General features: G+C 43.9%; 1 long non-coding RNA gene across 1 annotated transcript in view; it reads left to right on the top strand.

Moving 5' to 3' along the window:
* The window catches only part of LOC142586883 (uncharacterized), a 63,302-nt gene that overhangs the window by 28,448 nt on the left and 12,960 nt on the right, over nucleotides 1-21,894 (top strand). The window contains exon 4 of the long non-coding RNA XR_012829278.1: nucleotides 13,320-13,415. This is a non-coding gene — a long non-coding RNA (uncharacterized LOC142586883). The remainder of the gene's footprint in view (nucleotides 1-13,319; nucleotides 13,416-21,894) is intronic.

Here is a 21,894-nt window from a genome sequence, read left to right as displayed (position 1 = left end):
GCGACTTCTGTTGTGAACCAAAAGTCAGATGTGATAAATATGTTGCATCAAAGTGCACATAAGCATAAGCACATGCAGGGCAGTACACGAAAAAGATAAACAAAGAAGCAAATCAGAAATTGGAAAAAGCAACATGCTGTTTTACATATCCCTTCTATGCCCATGGATTTCGCATGCGGCTATGCATGCACTGGCGCAATGAACAAACTACCTGAAACCAAAGGTTTTTTTCTACTGACGCGGTAAAGGGACACTAAAGTAAGAAAAATTATCCCGATTCACAGAATATTGTATTCGTCTCAAAACAAGCGTATATATGTCTCGGAAGGCTAATGCAGTGCCTCACTGTACATTCTAACTCAAGGCCAGAAATTTACTATGTGCAAAAATGCTCTATCTTCCCTTATAAAAATTATGCCTGCAGAAGCCATCAATCTAAGGGGTTTTTGCTTGATTAACACTATATTTTCATATCCGTCATTTGATGAACATGTGTTCCACGCAGATACTCTCTGTTCGTTGCATTGAACACATCCCTGCATACACTAGCACGCTTGGCTGGCAAGTAGATTGAGTCACCGTAATCGGAATCTGAAATACCTGCCAGGAGCACACATACGGCGGTTTCACATAAGGACAAACCACAATTTTACATGTGGTAAATTAGTTTTTCAATTGCAAGTGACTCTGTGGATTCTAATTAGGACGTAAGGTGCACACCATGGTGTACACAGTTAAATGCCTTGCTCCTTGCTCCCACTTCGGGAGACGCGAGCGGTTGTAATCAACTGGTTCTACGAGCATGTACGTAAACAATAATGACTTCCTAAAGCTGGGGTACTCTGCCGCCAGTGCTTTCCCGTTCTGTCTGCAACCTAGGAGTAAGCGATACTTCTAATATTAGGTGTAAAAATAGATAAAAGGAAAGGCATGAAAATCTGTCTGTTTTATGCCAGCGTCTAAAACACAGAATGACAATGGTTTGCATTTGCATCGTTGCATTTATGTGCTGTTAAAGTATGTCACCAGCTAACCAAGCATGAGCTGTTGCTTTTTATTTTTAGCAGAGGCACCATGTTCATTGCAAGTAGGTATTATGTCACTAAGCAAATCTACAAGGTTATGGTATCACTATTTTTTTCACACGGATATATCTCTTCAGATGCAAGACAAAAAGGAGTGAATTCTCACAAAACTAATAAGTTTTTCTTTAAAATACATTTCTAACTTTTCAATGACACTTGCTCCCGTGTGTTTGTCTCCAGAGATCATACCTAATCTTGACATTCCTATTAGAGACATTACAAAATATACTATGTCAAGATGACCGCCTAGAGCAGTGCAGAATATTTATTTGGTGTGACATAGTCTCTTTTGGAAGTTTTGGTAACATTCAGTCAAATGGTACACCCAATATACCCACATTCGAGTTTTCTCGTCCAAATTGGACGGCAACATATATTGATTGTTTGGAGTGTGCTGCTCTGAGCCATGTGGAGTCGCGCTGCGCTGGATCCTTGACATCCTTGTGTCCTTGCAGCTGCCTTCTTGCGGTATATAAAGCGGGTGCATGAAAAAGTATCATGTGCAGAAGTCAACACGAAGACAGGGTGTAAAATATCAAAACAGTCAAGATATCGTGGCCGTATGTAGACACAAACCTCCCCATACCTGGCGCGAACCAGAAGATAGCCGGGCCGACCCGCGGCGGAGGTGACACAAGCATTGAGCACTCCCCATAAGTGGGCCAATCCCGAAGGTAGTCCAATACCGCGCCAACCGGCGGCAGAGGGGACGCAGTCGTTAAGCACTCCCCATACGTGGTCCGATCCTGAAAATAGTGCAATGCCGGGCCTACCGGCGGCGAAGGTGAGGCGGGCGTTAAGCACTCTCCATATCTGGGCCGATCCGGAACATAGTGGAATACCGGGTCGACTTGCGGCGGAGGCGAAGCAGGTGTTAAACAATCCCCATACATGCGTCTGTCCCGAAGAAGGTGCAATGGAGAGAAGTTCGCCATTTAGGAACCCATGTACACAGCTCCACTGGTCATCCTTCTTCACAGAGTGAAGGATTTCCCTGCTGGTTAGCGTTGGCGTCAACGCGTGAGGGCCGCTCTTTGTTCTGAAGTCTCCATTGCATTTGTGGGCGTATTGTTACATTACCGTTGATCATCCATAACGCCTTGTGATAGGAAGGGATGCGTGGTGTGGGCACTGTTCACTGAAGATGCGAAGACAAAGAATGTCAAGTGCGCTAAATGTGATAAGCAGTATTCTAAGCCGACGACGGAAACCTTGAGACACTATCAGCTGCAATCCCGCTTCGTTAATTTGCCAAACGGTTATCCTACAACAAAACGCGACCATGAAGACGATGTCGACTGTACTCCTTCTGCTTAGGGAGCCAATCAGCCTGTCCAGGTAAGTTTCTATTCATTCGTTGTTTAAGGGGAAGCTTTACTTAGGGGTATCCTATCTAAGCGCACAAAGAAAGAGAAATCTTTTTTCTCGGCAACCCCTGCACCGGTTTCATGAGGTTTGTTACATCTATAAGAAAAGGGTGTAAAATCTATTGACTATTCATTGCGAATTTTTTATTTCAGTCATCACTTTCTTAATAAATATTGACAAATTTCGGATTTTTTCAGAAAAGAAAACTATCGTGTTTACAACTTTGTTACTCAGCAATAAGAACACGGTATCAAGTTCTCTAAATTGCACCTAAAAAGGCCATTTGTGGCTAAAGCTTTTGCAAACCCTTGTAACTTATGTAACAAGCTTACGTATGATATAAATTGATGTATGCACTTTGTCCACATGGGATGACATAACGGATTCAGTTAACAGACCTGCAATATCTGTTGTTCGGTCAGAGCTAAAGTATCGTAAACTTCTCACTAGTATTTTTTATTGAAATTATGAACTTCTGAAAAATTTTATTTTCAATTTGAATTGCAAATTACTTTGCTTTTTAGCTAGCCATGGAATGTCGTCCACATAAAATAGACCACGAAGGTGCTGCTCTGCTACTGTGCCCGGCTATTTGTATGAGCGATTAAACCTGATATTACTTCCTTCTAGCACCCGCTACATCCACACCATGTAAATCATAAACAGCAATCGGAATAATGGGCACCCCTCCCTCAGTCCCTTGTTGACCATCACTTTCTCCTCGCTCCTCATCCCTTCTCGCACAAGGCAAACGGCATGGCAAACAGTATCCAAGGCAAACCGTATGTTAATGTGCTGAGAGCACATTAACGCAGCTACAATCCAACGAGGATCTGCTTCTTCCTCGTTAGAGTGACCCAGAGAGGAAAGGCGCCTCTCCAGTGCTATGGTGCTTATTAGTCAGTCTCTGTACTCCAAATCAATTATTTTTGCAGATCAACAGGATGATATTTGCCAAGGCCTAGGACAACGTGAATTTATCTACTTTATCTGTTGGTGTTTTTCAGGAGGGGTAGTTCGTGAAAAACATGTTACTGATGATCTCGGATTCATATTCACCCACGAAGACTTGCCTCTCAGCACGCCCGAGAAGGGTGGCTTCAATACGTTAGTGAAAGCATTGCAGCATCTACAATTCTACCACTGAGCCTACCGTCACAAAGATCCTCGAGGTGAAGTACGAGGAGGTCAGAGCGCAATATGGACGGAGAATTCAAGCAGCTGGTCATCTGAAGCTCACAGCTGATCTTTGGGCGCATGAAAACACAATTAGGGGCGTTATAACGTAAACTATTCCAAATTTTTCTATTCCAATTCTGCAAAACTTTTTTGGACAACTCCCCACTTCCCCTGTCTGTCACGCGATGACACGAAAACCGCGATAGCTCCCCATCTGATATGACGTGTACAGACTGATTATGCATATTTTGACCGAGCAAAGCAAAAATAGTTATTTCTGATTCGACGCCTTTTCGCCATTACCCGTCGGCTATTGGTCAAAAGTTTCCGGGCTGTTCCCACTTCCCCTGCCTCTCACTCGACGTCACAAAACCGCAAAAGCTCACCGCGTGAAACGGACGTGTATGAATTAAAGATGCATTATATGCCAAACAAAACTGAATTTTCTGCTGAATAGCCGCAGGCTGCCCCGTTCCGAAAGGAGTAAAAGATGGCTGTCGCCGATCGCTGATACACTGACTACTCGCACCTGTCTGAGTGCATGAGTTTATTTGCGCATAATAAAACATTTTTTGTGGCGGTGTAACGTTTTCGAGAACTTTCGGCACGTTTGTGACCTCGTTCTGCCGGCTCCTCTTTGCTGAGGATCTGTTTTAGCGTCATTCTTAAGCGTCCGTTGCATGCTGCCGCGATTGTCGACGAGCCATCGCAAGCTAAGAGAAAGCGGAGCAATCGCCGACGCCGGCATCACCCTCTTCATTCTGTTATCAATATTCAGTATAGTGTCTCGGCCCTATCGAATCCCTCTCCACTTGAGCGTGCTCCCCGCCTCGTTACAGCCAATTAGATTTTTTTATCTATACATACTGCAGCCCGTTAGGGCTACGGCAGGAGTGGGTGTACATGCGAGGAAAACTGATTATGGAATGCACAAACAAGAACATAGAAATATAAAAATGTGAAGAAACTATACATCAGCAATATCATTTCAAAATTGAGAAATGGGTAACAAACGAACTTGCAGGCGTGCAGGCAATGCAGGCAGGCAACGTTATTCGTTTTTCAAGCAAACAAAAGTGACCTCCTATGAACGAGAGGGTCATCTGATTGGTTTGTTCAGACAACCCTGCGGGTGACCGCCCGATGCTTGCGTCGGCAGTTACGCAGATTTGACGTCAGGAGATTGGAATAAAAACAGATTGGAATAGTTTTACGTTATACGGCCGCAGGTCGTACTTAGGCTTTGCGGTTGAAATTACGGATATTACAAAAGAAAAACCATTTCCTTTGCCATGACGCGTATCTAGATTTTCTGGGCGTACCTCTCATAACGAAGGCTTTAGGTACCGAACTGCTCAATGTTGAATCTTGCGTTAAATATATGACTGAAAGAAAAACAAGTTTTGAATCTTAGGGGAGCAATGTCCGAATCGTGCGGCGAGTGGAAGATCCTCCCCAAGAAGGTCTCGGCTCTCATCACAGATGGTGGACAGAACATTTGGCAGCTCTGTGCGAAGAATTTTATGCTCATATGCACATTTCGTGTGCATCCTATTTTCTAAACCATGTAGGCCAACCTACCATTGGTCTAGCAGTGTCCAAAGGCCCTACATAATTTGAACCACGTGAGATTCTGGTGATCCCTGAGAATGAAGAAGATGCTTAGGCAGCGCTGGAAGACACCTTCATGCCGATAACACCCCCGACGATGGTGATGCATTCCTTCGGCCTCTTCCTATGAAAGTGAAAATGAATGTTCGCTTCTTTCGCACCAACGACGTTGCGTAACGAGTACTGCTAGAAGTTCTGCTCCAGGGCAGCATGCAGGAGCATGAAGTATTGAAATAATTCCAGAAAGTCAGGACCCAAAGGAATTCTTGTTATAACATATTGGAGCGCTTCTTGAAGTTGTGCGAGCCAGTCAGCCGGACCTTCTTACAGCTGCAGAGGTTGAGAGGAATCACTCGGCCAAAGCCGCCCAGTCTAACGTCTGGTATCCAGCTTGATGTCCTTGGCGAAGTTAAAGTCCAGCTAAAGCCACTGGAGGAAGCCAAGCCCATGGTTTCGAAGGGTCGCTCCGTGACAGTCAGAGATGTGAAGGCCATAATGTACAGCCTAAAGCAGGTGAATTATCTTTACTCTTTAATTTACAATTCGAGTGGCTAACTTTACTTACACAAACGCCGCAAGTTCGCATGTCAGAATGTCATTAAGCATAGCTGAATTTACTCTGTCAAACAGTATATATGCCGAGAGCAGAGTGGCATATTAAAAATCGCTGCCTTTAAAGTGTGGTAAATATTTATTTTCTTTTATACGGTATTTGCAACTTCCAGCCCAGTCATGCCGTCACTCTCAATCTGCAGCAAGAACTGTTCTGGGAAGTGAACACACGATTTGGTGGCATCGAGTAGCTGCGCCCAACGCTGCCACGACGATTTTGGACCTACGGTACAAAAATATGTTTTGGAAGATTCTGAGGCGTTATAAATAATTGTGCGGAACTTAAGTATGGTAATGACAAGATTTACTTATCTAAAGTAAAAGAAAGCCACGAGAAGAACTTTAATACATTGTTGACAAACAAAAACACCCTGTAGGTGGGAAAGTTGCTGAAAAGGTTATTGCTGCAGGCCGTGCTCTAGAAGAGGATCTTCCAAAGCGGAATATGGCGCCTCCTTTTTATGGAATCTCGATCGCCGTTGACCAGGCAGTTTGCCGTAATTTCACTGGTACAATAGTTCAAGAGTGGGTGGACCAAATGCCTTCGCAATTGAAAGCACGTTGTAAAAATCCGGTCGTTGAATATCATGCCAGTACCAGTCCACAGAAGACGTCGGACAACATTCCCGCTGATTTCAAGCGCATATTTGAGCTAGCGATAGAGTTTTTGTCGACCCTGTCAACATCTGTAGCGTCGGATGAGCAATTCTCAGAGGCTGGTAGTCATCATCATGATAATCAACCTTGCTACCCCAACTGCAGGGCAAAGGCCTTTCCCATACTCCTCCAACTACCCCGGTTATGTGCTAATTGTGGCCATGTTGTCCCTGCAAATTTCTCAATCTCATCCGCCCAACTAACTTTCTGCCGCCAACTGCTACGCTTCCCTTGTCTTGGAATCAAGTGCGTAAACCTTAATGATCATCGGTTTTCTTCCCTCCACATTACATGTGCTGCCGATGCCAGTCCCTTTTTCTTGATTTCAACTGAGATGTCATTACCTCGCGTTGTTCCCCGACCCAATCTGATCTTTTCTTATCGCTTAACGTTACATACAACATTCTCCTTTCCGTAGCTCGTTGCGTCTTCCTCAATTTAAGTAGAAGTTTATTCGTAAGCCTCCAGGTTTCTGCCCCGTGGGTGAGTAATGGTAAGACAAAGCTGTTATAATCTTTTCTTTTGAGGAATAATGACAACCTGCTGTTCGTGACCTAAGAATGCGTGCAAAACGCACGCCAGCCCATTCTTATTCTTCTGATTACTTCAGTCTAATGATCAGGATTCGCGGTCTTTATCTGTCCTAAGTAGATGTATTCCCTCACCACTTCCAGTGCCTCGCGACCTGTTGTAAACTGCTGTTATGTTCCCCCGGTCTGTTAAATATTAGTTTTCTGCAGATCCATTTTTACACCCACCCTTCTGCTTTGCCTGCCCCGCTCAGTGAGCATCATTGCAATTTGTCCCCTGAATTACTAAGCAGGGCAATTTCATCAGCGAATCGCAATTTCCTAAGGTATTCTCCATTACCTCTTATCCCCAATGCTTCCGAATCCAGGTCTGTGAATGGCTCCTGTAAACACGCTGTGAATTGCATTGGAGAAATCATATCTTTGCGTGACGCCCTTTATTGGAATTTTGTTGCTTTCTTTATTGAGGAATACGGTGGCTATGGAGCCGCTATAGATATCTTTCAGTATTTTTACATACGGCTCGTCTACAGCCTGATTTCATAATGCCTTCACGACTGCTGACCTTTCGACTGAATCAAACGCTTTCTAATAATGAATGAAAGCAATATATAAGGGTTGGCTATATTCCGCACACTTCTCTATCCCCTGATTGATAGCGTGAATATGGTCTGTTGTTAAGTAGCCTTTATGAAATCCTGCCTTGTCCTTTCGTTGACAGAACTATACGGTGTTCCTCATACTATTTGCTAATACTTTAGCAAGTACTTTGTAGGAAGCGTACAGTAAGCTGATCGGTCGTTAATTTTTCAAGTCTTTGGTCTCCCCATTCTTATGGATTAAGATTATATGGACGTTTTTCCAAGATTTCGGTACGCTCAAGGTCATGAGGTATTGCGTATGCAAGGTGGCCAGTTTTTCTGGAACAATCGGACCACCATATTTCAAGAAATCTGCTGTTAACTGATCCTCCCCAGCTGCATTCCCCTTTCGCATAGCTCTCTAGGGTTTCTTTACCTCATCCGGCGTTACCTCCGGGATGTCGAATTCTTCTAGACTATACCCTCTTGCAATATCGTCGTGGTGGCCACTGGTACCGTAAAAATCCCTATAGAACTCTTCAGCCACTCAAAATATCTCATCAGTATTAGTAATGATATTGCCGGTTGGTCTCTTGGCGCATACATCTGATTCTTGCCTATTCCATGTTTCTTCTTCACTGCTTTTAGGCTACCTGTATTCCTGAGAGCATGTTCAATTATAACCATAATATACTTCCTTATGTCAGCTGTCTTATCCTTCTTGATTAACATGGAAAATTCTCGGAGTTCTATTCTAGCTGTACGGTTAGCGGCTTTCATACATTGGCGTTTTCTTATCAGATCTTTCGTCTCCTGCGATTGCTTGCTGTTATCCTGTGTAACGGAGTTACCACTGATTTCTCTTGCACACTCCTTAATTATGCCCATAACATTGTCGTTTATTGCTTCAACAGTGAGGTACTCTTCCTGAGTTAAAGACGAATACCTGTTCTGTAGCTTAAAATCCAGAATTCCCATATTTTCCCTCCTACCGCTAAATTATTGATCAGCTTCTTATGTACCAGTTTCTTCTGTTCCCTCGTCAAGTCTAGGCTAATTCGAGTTCTTATCATTCTATCGTCACTGCAGCGCACCTTGCCAAGCACGTCCACATCTTGTATGATGCCAGGCTTAGCGCAGAGTATGAGGTCTATTTCATTTCTAGTCTCGCCATTCAGGCTCCTCCACGTCCAATTTTGGCTATCCCGCTTGCGAAATTAGGTATGCATTATCCGCAAATTATTCCGCTTTGCAAACTCCACTAGTAATTCTCCCCTGCTATTTATATAACATCTGCCATATTCCCCCAGTGACTTGTCTCCAGCATGTTGCTTGCCTACACTGATCGCCCTCAGTCGCCCCTCAGTGTGGTGTATTTTGTTTTGATTTTAGCCATCGCTTATGCGAGGTCTTCATAGAAGTTTTCGACATCCTGGTCATCATGATTGGATGTAGGCGCGTGGGCCTGTACGACCTTCAATTTGTACCTCTTGTTAAGTTTCACAGCAAGACATTCCACCCTCTCGTTAATGCTATAGAATTCCTGTATGTTATCAGCCATATCCTAATAATTCAGGAATCCTACTCTTTCTCCTCTCTCCGCTAAGTCCCGGTAGCACAGGACATGCCCGCTTTTTAGCACTGTTTATGCTTCTTTTGTCCTCACCTCACTGAGCCCTATTATATCCAATTTACTACCCGCTAATTTCTCCAATAGCACTTCTAGACTTGCCTCACTTGATAATGTTCTAGCGTTAAACGTTGCCAGGTTCAGATTTCAATGGTGGCCTTTCCGGACCTAGGGATTATTAGCACCCTCTTCTGCGTCACAGGTCTGACCGCCGCCGTGGTCAGTTGCTTCGCAGCTGCTGGAGATTGACATCCGCGGTTTGATTGTTGTATTCATATAGGAAGTTGTGGCCAAGTACTGTACCAGGGTGGCCAATCCTCATCTCGTGAAGTAGTACGTTACCGGTTCTGGTCAGCGTGATCAGGCCGCACTCGAGGCCTGTTTATGCAATTTTTTAAACACGCGGATTTTTTTAATCCGGTGGGACATTGCGTGGCACCAGTATTCGAACCGCAGTCCTCTTGAAGGCGAGGCGAATGCTCTACCTTTATGTCACCGCTGCACCTTGGTAGTATGGCCAGTAAAAGAAGGTGCCCTGTTGCCACCTAAACATCTCTGCCAAATAATGTTCATTCGCTCTGTGGAAAAGAGCACGTGGTTCAATAACACGAACCATTAATTTTCTTCTCTTCCTATGCAGATTTCAATTTTTGCATACCTTTGTGGCACGTCACCTTTCACATGAACCATTTTATTTCAAGTGGCGTTTGGGCTATTGCTTAGTTTTTAAGTGTTCAACTGAATAAGTGCTATCTTTAACAGCTATTGTTTTTTCCTTCACTTGACATTACTAGCAATTAAAGCTCGCCCTTAACAAACTATACATTATTTTTCAGGAAAGCTAGTACGTGTTTATTTCTTATCCTGCTTCCACTCTCCATACATTAAAATAGAGATTTGCTTGAGTTGATCACTGGGTTTCAATCTTTTCAAAGAAGAAAAATAGCAGATCAATTCATTGAATACCCCGCATCAAAATCGATTCCAGTAAACCTTCAGTTGTACGCACGTCGGATTAAGAAATTTTCAGTATAATCAACTTTTCGGAAATTGCCGGCGATTTTCTATTCATTCAACGCAAAAATACTTCAGTTAAACGACATTCTGAATAGAGAATATTGCAGTTGAGTGAACTTGGTCAGTGGTCCCGGGTTCATTTTTGAAATCACTTCAACGAGGCTTTGCGCGGTGCAGCGCAGGTGTAGCCGATGGCCGCTGCCCCCAGATTGCCCCTGCAGTGGCGGCTACGTGCAGTGTGACAGTGAGCTGGTTACGTGTGCTGGACTATCAGATTTCCAAATTGTTTGCAGTCTCGCGCCGAAGAAGGGTAGTGCTACGAAGAAGATGCAGTGACAGAGGCAGATCTAAATCCTATAATTCTAGCCGAGGATATAAGATACCTTGGAAAGTTGTGAGACTTCGCGTCTGAGCAAGAAGCTATGACAGAGAAATTGTACAAATACATAGACTCTCTCGACACCTGCATTCATGTCATTTCATTAATTTATTTTCTTAAAGTGTCCAAGAACAACTTTACGCCTTAACAGTAGAGTTACTTCTTGCGCTTCAAGAGCACCAGTGCAAATGAAATTTAAATATTTTTCAAAATGAAATGGGCACCAACGTAACTGTTACGCACTTCGTATACATTGATGTACATAACTCCTTGAATTGCATCTCACACTTTTGACTCGATATCTGCTTTGCAATATGCTGCTACAGATTCGAAAGAATATTCAGTTTAGTGAAAATTCAGTTTAGTGAGGTTTCAGTTAAGTGAATTATTTTCTTCGGGTCATTCGAAGTTCACTCAAGTGAGAGCTCACTGTAATTAATTGATGGCTAAATTGACAAACGGATAATCGCTAATGAATTAAAAAGATACTCGACCATCCCTGCCTATGCCGGACGGCAATGGCAGCACACTGGTAGAATAAGTAGCCACAGGTTTGTAACTTAGGCGGTGCACAGGGCCGTTTTGGAAGTGAACTGCAGGACCTCCGCTTTGTATACTGCCAAGGCACTCGCCAGTTGCAGGTTGTCAATCCGAAAACCTCTCAGAAAGCGTGCGACCGTTCTCAATAGTGCTGTGGGGTGGAATTGCGTGGAACGCAGACCTCAGTTTCAGCTACGGACTGTGTGGCCCTATTTTTGATGCCATATATTAAACATCATAGCAGCGGAGAAATTTTTGTATACAGTATTTAAAATACATAAATCTTCAGAGGGTTTCCTTCGATTTGTCTACCTATCGTTTACAAAGTTTCATGCAGATCATATATATATATATATATATATATATATATATATATATATATATATATATATATACATTTTTGCGATATCAACCATATGGACTACACACATTTTTGTCGCCGCTGTCGCAGTGATGTAACGCATTAAGTCCAAGGCAACAACACCGTCGCCGCGTCTCGTATGCTGTATGTGCGAGTGAAAGCACGCGACGGCAGTCGGCGATCGCGGCTCAATCTGGAGCGGGCGAAGAAGAAAGCCGAGAGCAAACGCACCGTCTTTCTTGGCGCGAAAAGCCGTTGGGGGATGAGATGGAGCGAGGGGGCGGCTTTGTGCTCCGGCAGCAAGCTGCGCATTTTCAGACCGGGTGCAAGGGGAACTGAGGTTCGCAGCTCATTCTCGCGCGCCATGTATAGAGGAACGTGAGGAGGCAGTGAAGAAGGGAGGGGCAAAACTGATTCGACTCCGCCACCAAGTGTGTTCTTTGCATGGCCGCGCGCGGTTGATCTGCAGACGGCTCATACCTTTGTAGGCGCTATGTTTTCGCCGCTCTTGGGTTCGAGAAATAGACCGCACGAAGGTCACTTCACTCGCTGGTGCTGCCACGCTTGCTCACAGCAGCGTCGTGCAAGCTATTATAATGCAGAATAAACAGTTCACGTGGTATTCGTGGCATTCAAAGGCGCGGACAAAGAGAACGCATTTAAGAGGGAGCTAGCACGTCGAGTGTTAAATGAGCTTCTTTGACTTTGCTAGAAACGCAGTGAAAAGTAATTTAGGGCTTTCTTAGAGCCGGCCACAAAATTTACCAGCACTAAAACTTGAAAGGGCCCCAGTGTACTGTACAACGTATCGTGATGCAATGTGCCATGAATACAGTTTCGAAAGTTATAAAATGAATATTACCAACATTACATTGTTTCTTGCACTTCCCGGCGTAGGTACATTCGCAAACAAAAACATTCTGTCTATTCTTGCAGATTGATAAATGACAAACAAAACAAAGCACCCATTTTACTGTTCGCGTTTTCAGTCGATATGCGCGCGTACATAATCAGGTAGATAATTTTAGACAGCTATAGAATGCATGCCATTCCCGCAAGGCTATGTCTTACTACTGCCAATAAAAAGGGCGAACGACATCTGATATTACGATTCGTACTTGTGCTCGAGCAAAAAGCACAAATGCATATTTGAGCTTTAATGAGAACGACGTCATGAATATCCGCGCCGCAAAACCAGCTATCGAGACTCGAGATGATGGTCACATGGAAGTACTCGCACTTATTTACCTAACTTGAAACATTTCGAGAAATATTTACGGATTCTGCCATGGTATACTGTAGCGCGCCATTCACAACTGCAAACTCGAGCCCAGTTACTCTTGCAATGATGTGGTATTCTTCGTCTTTTGTGCCCTCTCCGACCGAAAAAATAATGCTTTCCCTTTGTTTTTTGCTTTAAGAAAACGGTTGTTAAATAACCTAGTCAGTACAACCAGCATGCATTTCCTTATAGCTTTGTATTCTTTCATTGTGCTTATTAACGAGACGTCGACGTATAGCAGCAGTCCATTTTGGAAATAACGTGGCGTGGATTCATAAATGACACGTAAAGTAATGTATTATAACTATTGCGCACACAGATTTGCCGAACAAGGCGAAAGTTTTGCTTTCGCAACCTATTCAATTGATAAAGCAAGGACCACACCAAGAAGTATCCAATTTATGCTTTGTACGGAAATCATGTATCATTTTAAGTTTTACTATGCAAACTAACATCCTTCTATCATTTTTTTTTATTTCTCTTGCAGGTCATTCAAAGATAAAATATAAGCACGAACTGAATTTTTTCGATGAAAGCCACAATTGTGCCGTGATTCGAGTTTTGCCGATGTCCAGCTTTGTCGGTTAGTTTTCAGTGTTTCTTCTACTTTCCAAGTACTGTGAGAATTTATTTGGAAACCCTCCATGAGGACTTCCTCAGAGTTTATCTAGTCTAGTGACGATTGTATGTATTCTCACATCGAATTAGGTGAAAACAATTTCGAGGTTTTCTCATAAAAACCACATAGCGATTATGAGACGTGTCGTGAGGGGTACACTGTATTATATTGAACCATCCGGGTTCTTTAATGTACACCCAAGGCAAAGTGTGTGGGCAGTAATACATCCCGACTGAATCGAAATGCTTTCTCCATAGCCGGAATTTCATCCTGCGACCTCACTTGTCAAAGCGCAGTGCCAAAGTCACCAACCAACCACGGTAGGTGCAGATGTCAGGCAAGATAGGAACCCTAAATTTCGTTACTTCATTTCAGATTTCAGAACCATTTCCGATGGTATGCGCATACTTATTGGAGCACGCCTTTTTTATCACGTAACATTCCGCTATTATTGTATTGTGCAATCATTGATTCACAAGCTAACTGTTGTGCTATTACATGGGGTAATGCATACACTACTGCAATTTTCCCACCACAAGTTTCCCGTAACAAATCGATCAAAATTATAACGTTTAGGCCATAGTACACCAATTCAAAAAAATTGCTACAAGCCCTTAATACGTGCGATGTGCGGCATAGTAAAACATATTCTGCCTATCTGTCTTTAGTATACCAACAATCGACTCCCCTTTCTTTCATTCTCTCTTCTTCCATAGACAACATAAACAGCACAAGATTTTCTCATATCCAGAATCTTACCTTGCCCAAAGTTCAGAATAACTGCCTCCGCCAAACTAATTATTTCAGCGCCTTTTTATCATGAGACTCACTAACATTTTTCCTAAAATTATGACATCACAATTATTTATTACAAAATCCAAAAAGTTTCGTTTGAATCAATCTAACCTACTTAAACGTTTTGTGCGTACTCAATAATATGTGCATTTGCACACTCATTAGTAACTGATTGAGCTTATATATTACGTTTATAATTGAAGAGAAATCGTTAAAAATACGTTTTCCGATTCTATTTTGTAATAGTTTCTTTTTCATGGTGATTTCTTGTTGCATAATTGTTTTAAGCTGTGTTCTCGTATGTCTTTATATATATTGTCTTTCTAATTTCTTTTTGTAGTTAGCGTTTTTTCTATTCTCATTGCTATACCTAAGTTTAATTTTCTTCTATACCACGCATAGAACATTCAATTCGGTCTCTGGCTCCGGGAATTCCTCCTCGTCATTGTATTTTGTATTAACCTTATGTACATCGTAATGAAATTTGATTCTGATTTATGGAAACAACAATTCGCGAGGCTAGCATATATGAGTCCAGAAGAAAAAAACAACCTTGCAAAAGTTATAATGCGGCTATTATTAAAGAATATTGCTCAGTAAAATATTTAGTCAGACGTTTTCCAATAATCCTATTACTGCTTTCGCGTGAGCTGCGGAATATTTACATTGACCTGTAAGGTTCCTGTTTGGAGCGTATATATTCATCGAGTTGCTTTCGTGCCTCTCACGTGTCGAATCAATATCATTGGTGTGAGTCCTTGCAGATTCTTCATTTAACGTCCGTAACAGTTAGGCATCTAGACCAAAACAAGCGTTTAAATTGTCAAAAACACAGTTTTGTTGAATGTGAGGCAGGGGCCTTCCTTGGTTCTTGATGTTCCCGTCTGAAGGAAAAATAGAGTATTTTATTCAACATATATATTTCAATGTTTACAACATATTTATTTGTTGTTTCTTGGTTTGTGGGGGTTGTGGCGCTGTTTTAATGTTGGCGACAAGGCGCTTCATCTGCAGCTATTTTCTGCAAAGTGTTTTCTATTACTACTGCTGGTACTTTTGCTACTTCTGACTACTACTGCTACTAGTACTACTATTACGACTACTACTACTACTACTACTACTAATACTACCACTAGTAGTACTAATACTATGGCTTCTGCTTCTACTTCTTCTTCATGGCTTTAAAACTAACCCTACTAATTGTACAAATGTGCCAGTCCCCGGCTCTTTTCGCTACGGAATTAGTACTCATAGCGCAGCTGAAAAGTAATTATGGAACATTTCATTTGGTTTTGAACGAATTAAATTCCCCATAAAGTGCAACATCCGCTGTCTGGATTAACATTCCATGGGATCAAAATGCACGTGCCCAGACGATGACGTACTGTTACTGGCGTTAGACCTGCTGTGGCTCGCACGGGGAAATCCACGGATGAACAACCACGGCTTACGTCAAACACCGCGACCCACACGCGAAAAAATTGACGCTGCCCCAATCGAAAATTGAGTTCATGCTCAACACCAACCTGGCCCACCTCCAAAATTGACTGGGCCCACCCTCAAAATTTCATTGGTGCACACGCCTAATTGACTTTGCACAATTCGAAAATTGAGTTGACCACGTTCAAAACCCACCTGGCCCAATCCTAAAATTAGTTGGCCCATCGCCACAATTTGGTTTGCCTGTCGGAAAATTAGCCTTGCGAAATTGGAGCACATGACAGAGTGAAACGTATCGCGTGGAATAGTCATGCTGCTTTTGCATTCAATGCACATAAGGAGACTTTAGTACCTTTGCAGTTTTTTTTCTTTATGTAATGGTAGTAGAGAAAGGCAGCTCTTGTGACATTTTACCGTGAGGTTGTGCAAAGCATCCTGCTACGTTGCGAACAGATGCAACCAGTAAGAAAAATGACAACTCTCGCGTCCCCAACTGGTATTGCGGCTCTCAGATCGCCATCAAGGGCTATGAGAAACGATGCTAGAACCATTCATTCACCTAGAGCTGGAGACTCTGACCCCGACAACACGTTATTTGCTGGGGAATAAGAAACAGCACTCGCATGTACAATTGGAATAAACGTTTGAAAAATTATTGTAGCACTTATCTCACTATGGAGTGTCAATAGTAATACCATTAGCATTTACGCGAGGTAGCTACACAGCGTATTTTTCGCCATGTTGATTTACCATGGGTAGTAGTATTTCTGATACTTCTGTTCCTTCGGGTATATGACTTCTGCGGTACTGCCCCCCTTCGCTAAGGCACCTGATTTCCGAAGTCGCCCGTGAGCATGGTGGTAGGAAGAAGACTACAAGACGCCGACGCAATAACTAGAATGCAACGAGGACTGCGAACTGACGTTGATGGAAAGACAAAGGCACTCTAATGGCGATGACTTCACGACATTGAGATGACGATTCTTAAACAATGACAAGGGTATGATGCTGTGTCGCGAAGATAATTACATGAAATCAACACGATGCTGGCAAATACATAAAGGCAATCATGAAGCCAGCATCGCGATGATGTTATCTTGAAAACTGGATTACTAATGTGGAATTACGACTGTATCACGATCACGATTGCACAACTACGACGCTATAAATAGGCGACCACACTGTGTCGACGATGACATGACAGCGGAGGGATAACGTCGATTGAATGATGATTACAGGATTACGATAGTATGACAAGAAAGAGTGACGTCGATGGTTTAACTAAGACGCTGTGACTACGATGGCATGATGGCAATAGGATGGCGTTACTGAAATTATTATAAAATGACAGTGTCACGTCGACTGTATGGCGACAATGGTGCAGCGACTACGTCATGGCGATAGTCGGATGTCGAAGTTCACGTGACGACTTTGGAACTATTGCAGCCTCATAACAAGATTTGTATGACAACGAATGCATGATGACGAGTCAACGACGACGGCAGTAAGACAATGACAATGGTATGACAACAACGGGATGACAAAGCACACGACAACCGAGGCGTGACGGAAACTATAAAACCTGCATGAGGACGATAGCCTGTCGACGGCGGCAGGATGGGGACTGGATGATGAAGCTGCAGTGAGAACGATGACACGACCATGACAACATAACAATGACGGTATGACAACGGATGTATGATAGCGATGACAACGCAATGAAAACGAAATATTGAGAACTGTAGCATAATCGCGACTGCATAATGACAACCTAACTACCTTGCCGTGACGAAGAAGGAATCAATTCGAAGGAACGATGACTCTTGTATCAAGACGACCGAATGAAGGCACTGGTCTAACGGTAGTAAAGTGATAACAATATCAAAATCACAGCATAGCAAGGACGGCATGGCAACAATCGTATGGCGAGGACTGTACGGATACAATGGTGTGATGACGATAGTGTCACTGAAGTCCTATGACGAAGTTACATTGACGACGATGATACGATGATCACGATAACGACATCAGGACAACGGTATCACAAGAATTCATAAAGAAGACTGTTTCACGATGACACATTGACGTCAATGGCTCGATGATGCCCCAATTCCGCCACAATAATGAGCATATACCTAGTGGTCGAAGTAAATAGACAATTTTCGTCAAGGCGTCGGCGTAGAAGGTATAGGGACGATGGCGGGACGAGAGTCAGGAAACGAGGCTGGAATGACAACGATGGAACGACCACAAAGGCATCCTGACTACGCGCACCTACGCAATGCCTCCAGCTGGCAGGAAAGTTGGTTCACTCGGTCACCGTAAGAGGATGGATAGATAGATAGATAGATAGATAGATAGATAGATAGATAGATAGATAGATAGATAGATAGATAGATAGATAGATAGATAGATAGATAGATAGATAGATAGATAGATAGATAGATAGATAGATAGATAGATAGATAGTATTTAGCGGTGCGACTATTGCATCCAGAGGCGGTGAAGAAGACGGCTCACGTGCATGTAGCGGAAGAAAAGAATGTGCTGGCGCGATCGACCTGAGTGGCGACGGTATCGGCCGCTCCTTAGTTCTCGCGGCACCATGGCTGGCCGGCCGAAATAAACCATGGCTACAACGGGTACCTCTTCACATTGCCTGCCACAAAGTGGTGGCACCCGATGACCGAGGCCAGTTAGGCCAACGCCAACGCACGGACTCTACCAAGGCGAGATTGATGTGGCCTCACAGGGTACGGCAAACGTACCGCGATTGTACGGTGTCCGGGAATTCTACATCGACATGCCGGATGTATGGTGCATCGGCTTGACAGTCACATCTCTATAAAGTTTCAGGCCCCCACTACGTTCCAGACTACGGCTGCTGCCCCCCCCCTCCCCGGTGCGGAATTCTGCGACGTGAGGGCAGCTGTATTTGGTCACTACGCAATCTCAACATCTCAACCACAACATCTCTAGTTATTTGAGGCGTTGCGTTATTCAGCGTCTCGTCGTCGCACATCCCCTGTGTCCACCCGTGCCAATCGTCAGCACGCGCCGGCCTCATCATCCAGCCACTACACATCACTACTCAGCGTCAAACCACTACTCGATCCCTAAGTCTCCTCCCACCTTAATGGCAGGTGCGTAACCTCTCTTTCCGAGCAATTCACTAGGCGAAAGGCAAGCGCGTTCGGCTACTCTATGGCCCACTACTCTCCTTCCTCTGATATTCCAGCGAGTTTTCGTATTTCCGTTCACGGTTAACTCTTTCGTTATCGATCATTCGATCAATCGATTCACTATCGGTTATCGATCATTCATTATCGATTATCGATCATTATCGATGTGCAGAGGCTGTCCCTCCGCCTTCACTGTGAGCGCAAATTTAACTCCCGCAGGCACGACGATGATAAAAGCACAACCCTGGCAATGCTTTCAGCTACAACCGCAACCCTCATACTTTCTCCTTTCGAGATTTCCCGGCAACCCGCATAAGGCAAACGTTCCACGGTTTTCTACTCGCATCTTCCGCGGATGCATCGCCTACCAAAATTTTGCAGGAGCCGCTCCGCCATCTCGTTTCTCCAGCTCTAGAATCACTTGTACATCAGCAACGTGAGTGGCCAACACTTGGGCAATATTCACACAAGTCGTGTGCTGTCAGGCGGTCTTATTTTGTAGCTCCGACTTCTACCAGGCACGGGCATCTGCAAGAACCGGTGGCGGGAAATGCTTTTCCACTACTGCATTACTGTCGTTCTGCATAGGTTACAGTAAACGCTGCCGGTGATGTCTCGTACGTCACTCACGGAATGCACGAACCCAACACTACACACGACATCATCTCATTCCCGTACCAATCTGAAGAAAACCTTGGCGAATTGCGCACCGAACGAGTAGCGGCAGGACTCATAACGCCATATCGAGACTGAGGTCTTGCTGTTCGTCGAGATAGGCCGCCCTGCACAACCGTATCCGCACCTGAAGCGGTGCTACAGCATGAATCACCATGGGCAACAAGGCACGGCGCAACTCTCAGTTCTCCGCCACTGCCACCGTTGCAAGCCATTCGATTGCATCGCCTTCTGCATTGTTCCCCTCAACGATTTGAACACTCAGCACGGGCCAAGAACAGATCAGTACGCCTTAGTGGTGCTTGCTGAGTTTCATGACACTGGGGACGTAGACGTCGACGATGCAAGAAGTTTTCCTCAACGCGCAAGCCAATGCGCCCTGTGCCCAGACATTCTCAGCCACGTCCACCACAGAGCTATTTGTGCACCTCGCCGCAATAGGGACAGAACCTGGACCTCCTAACGGCTGCTAGGAATGGCCAGTTAGGATTATAGGTTTGCAGTCTTTTTTCTTTCCACACGCGCGCCTTTTGCACAAATTTCAATCACACTTCACACTACGCGGGAAACCCTGTAGCGACATGATCGCCTCCAGAGCGGGTGAAGAAGAAGACGGCTCACGTACATATAGTGCGACAAGAGATGTTGGCACAATCAACCTGAGTGGCCGGCTGTCGGGCGCTCCTAAGATCCCTTGGCAACATGGCAGGCCGACCTAAATAAACCATGGCTATGGCAGTTAGCTCCTAGCGCCACCTCCCACAGACAGAGAGACAGATAGACAATAATTCCTAATTGTAATTATGCCGTTTTACGTGCCCAAACCACTATCTGATTATGAGACACGCCGTAGTGGAGGACTCCGGAAATGTCGACCACCGGGGGTTCTTTAACGTGAACCTAAATCTAAGTGCATGGGTGTTTTCGCATTTCGCCCCCATCGAAATGCGGCCGCCATGGCCAGGATTCGGTCCCGCGACCTCGTGCTCAGCAGCCCAACACCATAGCCACTGAGCAACCACGGCAGGTAGACAGACAGACAGACAGACAGACAGACAGACAGACAGACAGACAGACAGACAGACAGACAGACAGACAGACAGACAGACAGACAGACAGACAGACAGACAGACAGACAGACAGACAGACAGACAGACAGACAGACAGACAGACAGACAGACAGACAGACAGACAGACAGACAGACAGACAGACAGACAGACAGACAGACAGACAGACAGACAGACAGACAGACAGACAGACAGACAGACAGACAGACAGACAGACAGGCAGGCAGACAGACAGACAGACAGACAGACAGACAGACAGACAGACAGACAGACAGACAGACAGACAGACAGACAGACAGACAGACAGACAGACAGACAGACAGACAGACAGACAGACAGACAGACAGACAGACAGACAGACAGACAGACAGACAGACAGACAGACAGACAGACAGACAGAGACGGCTGAAGCGAGCAAATAAAGTAAATCGCAATAATATGAATGCCTTCCATCAAAAGCCCGCATGAAATATGTTCTTCATTTTAATTTATTAAGTCATACTACGGTGCCACAGTGTGGCCCTTGCATGACAGGCAAACATAATGGCGAGAAGGTGAAAAAAATGCACACTTCCGAAAACCAAATAAAAAGTAAGAAAAATAACTTATATGTATACTTACACATGCACATGTATAAGTTCTGAAATGCCGTCGTAAGTCATGCGGTAATTTCATCCCATTCCGAAATTCTCTGAGGAAAGAAAGAAAACTGATACGTGTCAGGTCAAGCAAATAAGGTGTTATTGAGTTGGGGCGATAATGGGCTGTGTACGTCTTGTAGAAAAAGTTTCATATATTGAAGGGTCATGGTCAAACTTGTACTTGATTAGATGATGTAGAAAATCTAGGCGGCAATTTTGTCTTCTTAGTTAAATAGAGGAAATATTCTCATTCAGCAATAATACTCATCGGTAGTGAGACATTTTACACTTGAAAGAAATATAACTTCCTAGCTTACACTGCATTTTTGTCTAGTTGGTAACGCAGAGTTTACTATATGGGTTCCAAGCAATGGAATCATATTCTTGTTTTAGTTGTATCAACGTTAGGTAGCTCAGTACCGTAATATTAGAAGGATATTTTTAAGTTTCCGCAGCAGAATACCTAGTTTGCGGAAGGCAGACAACATAGGTCTTCATTCTGCACGTTCTAAGGAAAGTTGATAGTGACCGTTATGTGAAGGTACTTATAAATGTTAACTTAAGTAGTAATGACCTGTTATTTTACCTGTACTTTAGTGGATTTTGTTTGTGCGTTATGCGAAGGCAAACAACTTAATGTGT

The sequence above is a fragment of the Dermacentor variabilis genome, chromosome 7 (genome assembly GCF_050947875.1).
Source record: "Dermacentor variabilis isolate Ectoservices chromosome 7, ASM5094787v1, whole genome shotgun sequence".
Classification (NCBI taxonomy): domain Eukaryota; kingdom Metazoa; phylum Arthropoda; class Arachnida; order Ixodida; family Ixodidae; genus Dermacentor; species Dermacentor variabilis.
Note: the sequence above shows the minus strand (reverse complement) of the source record. Positions and strands in the feature narration are given on the sequence as shown.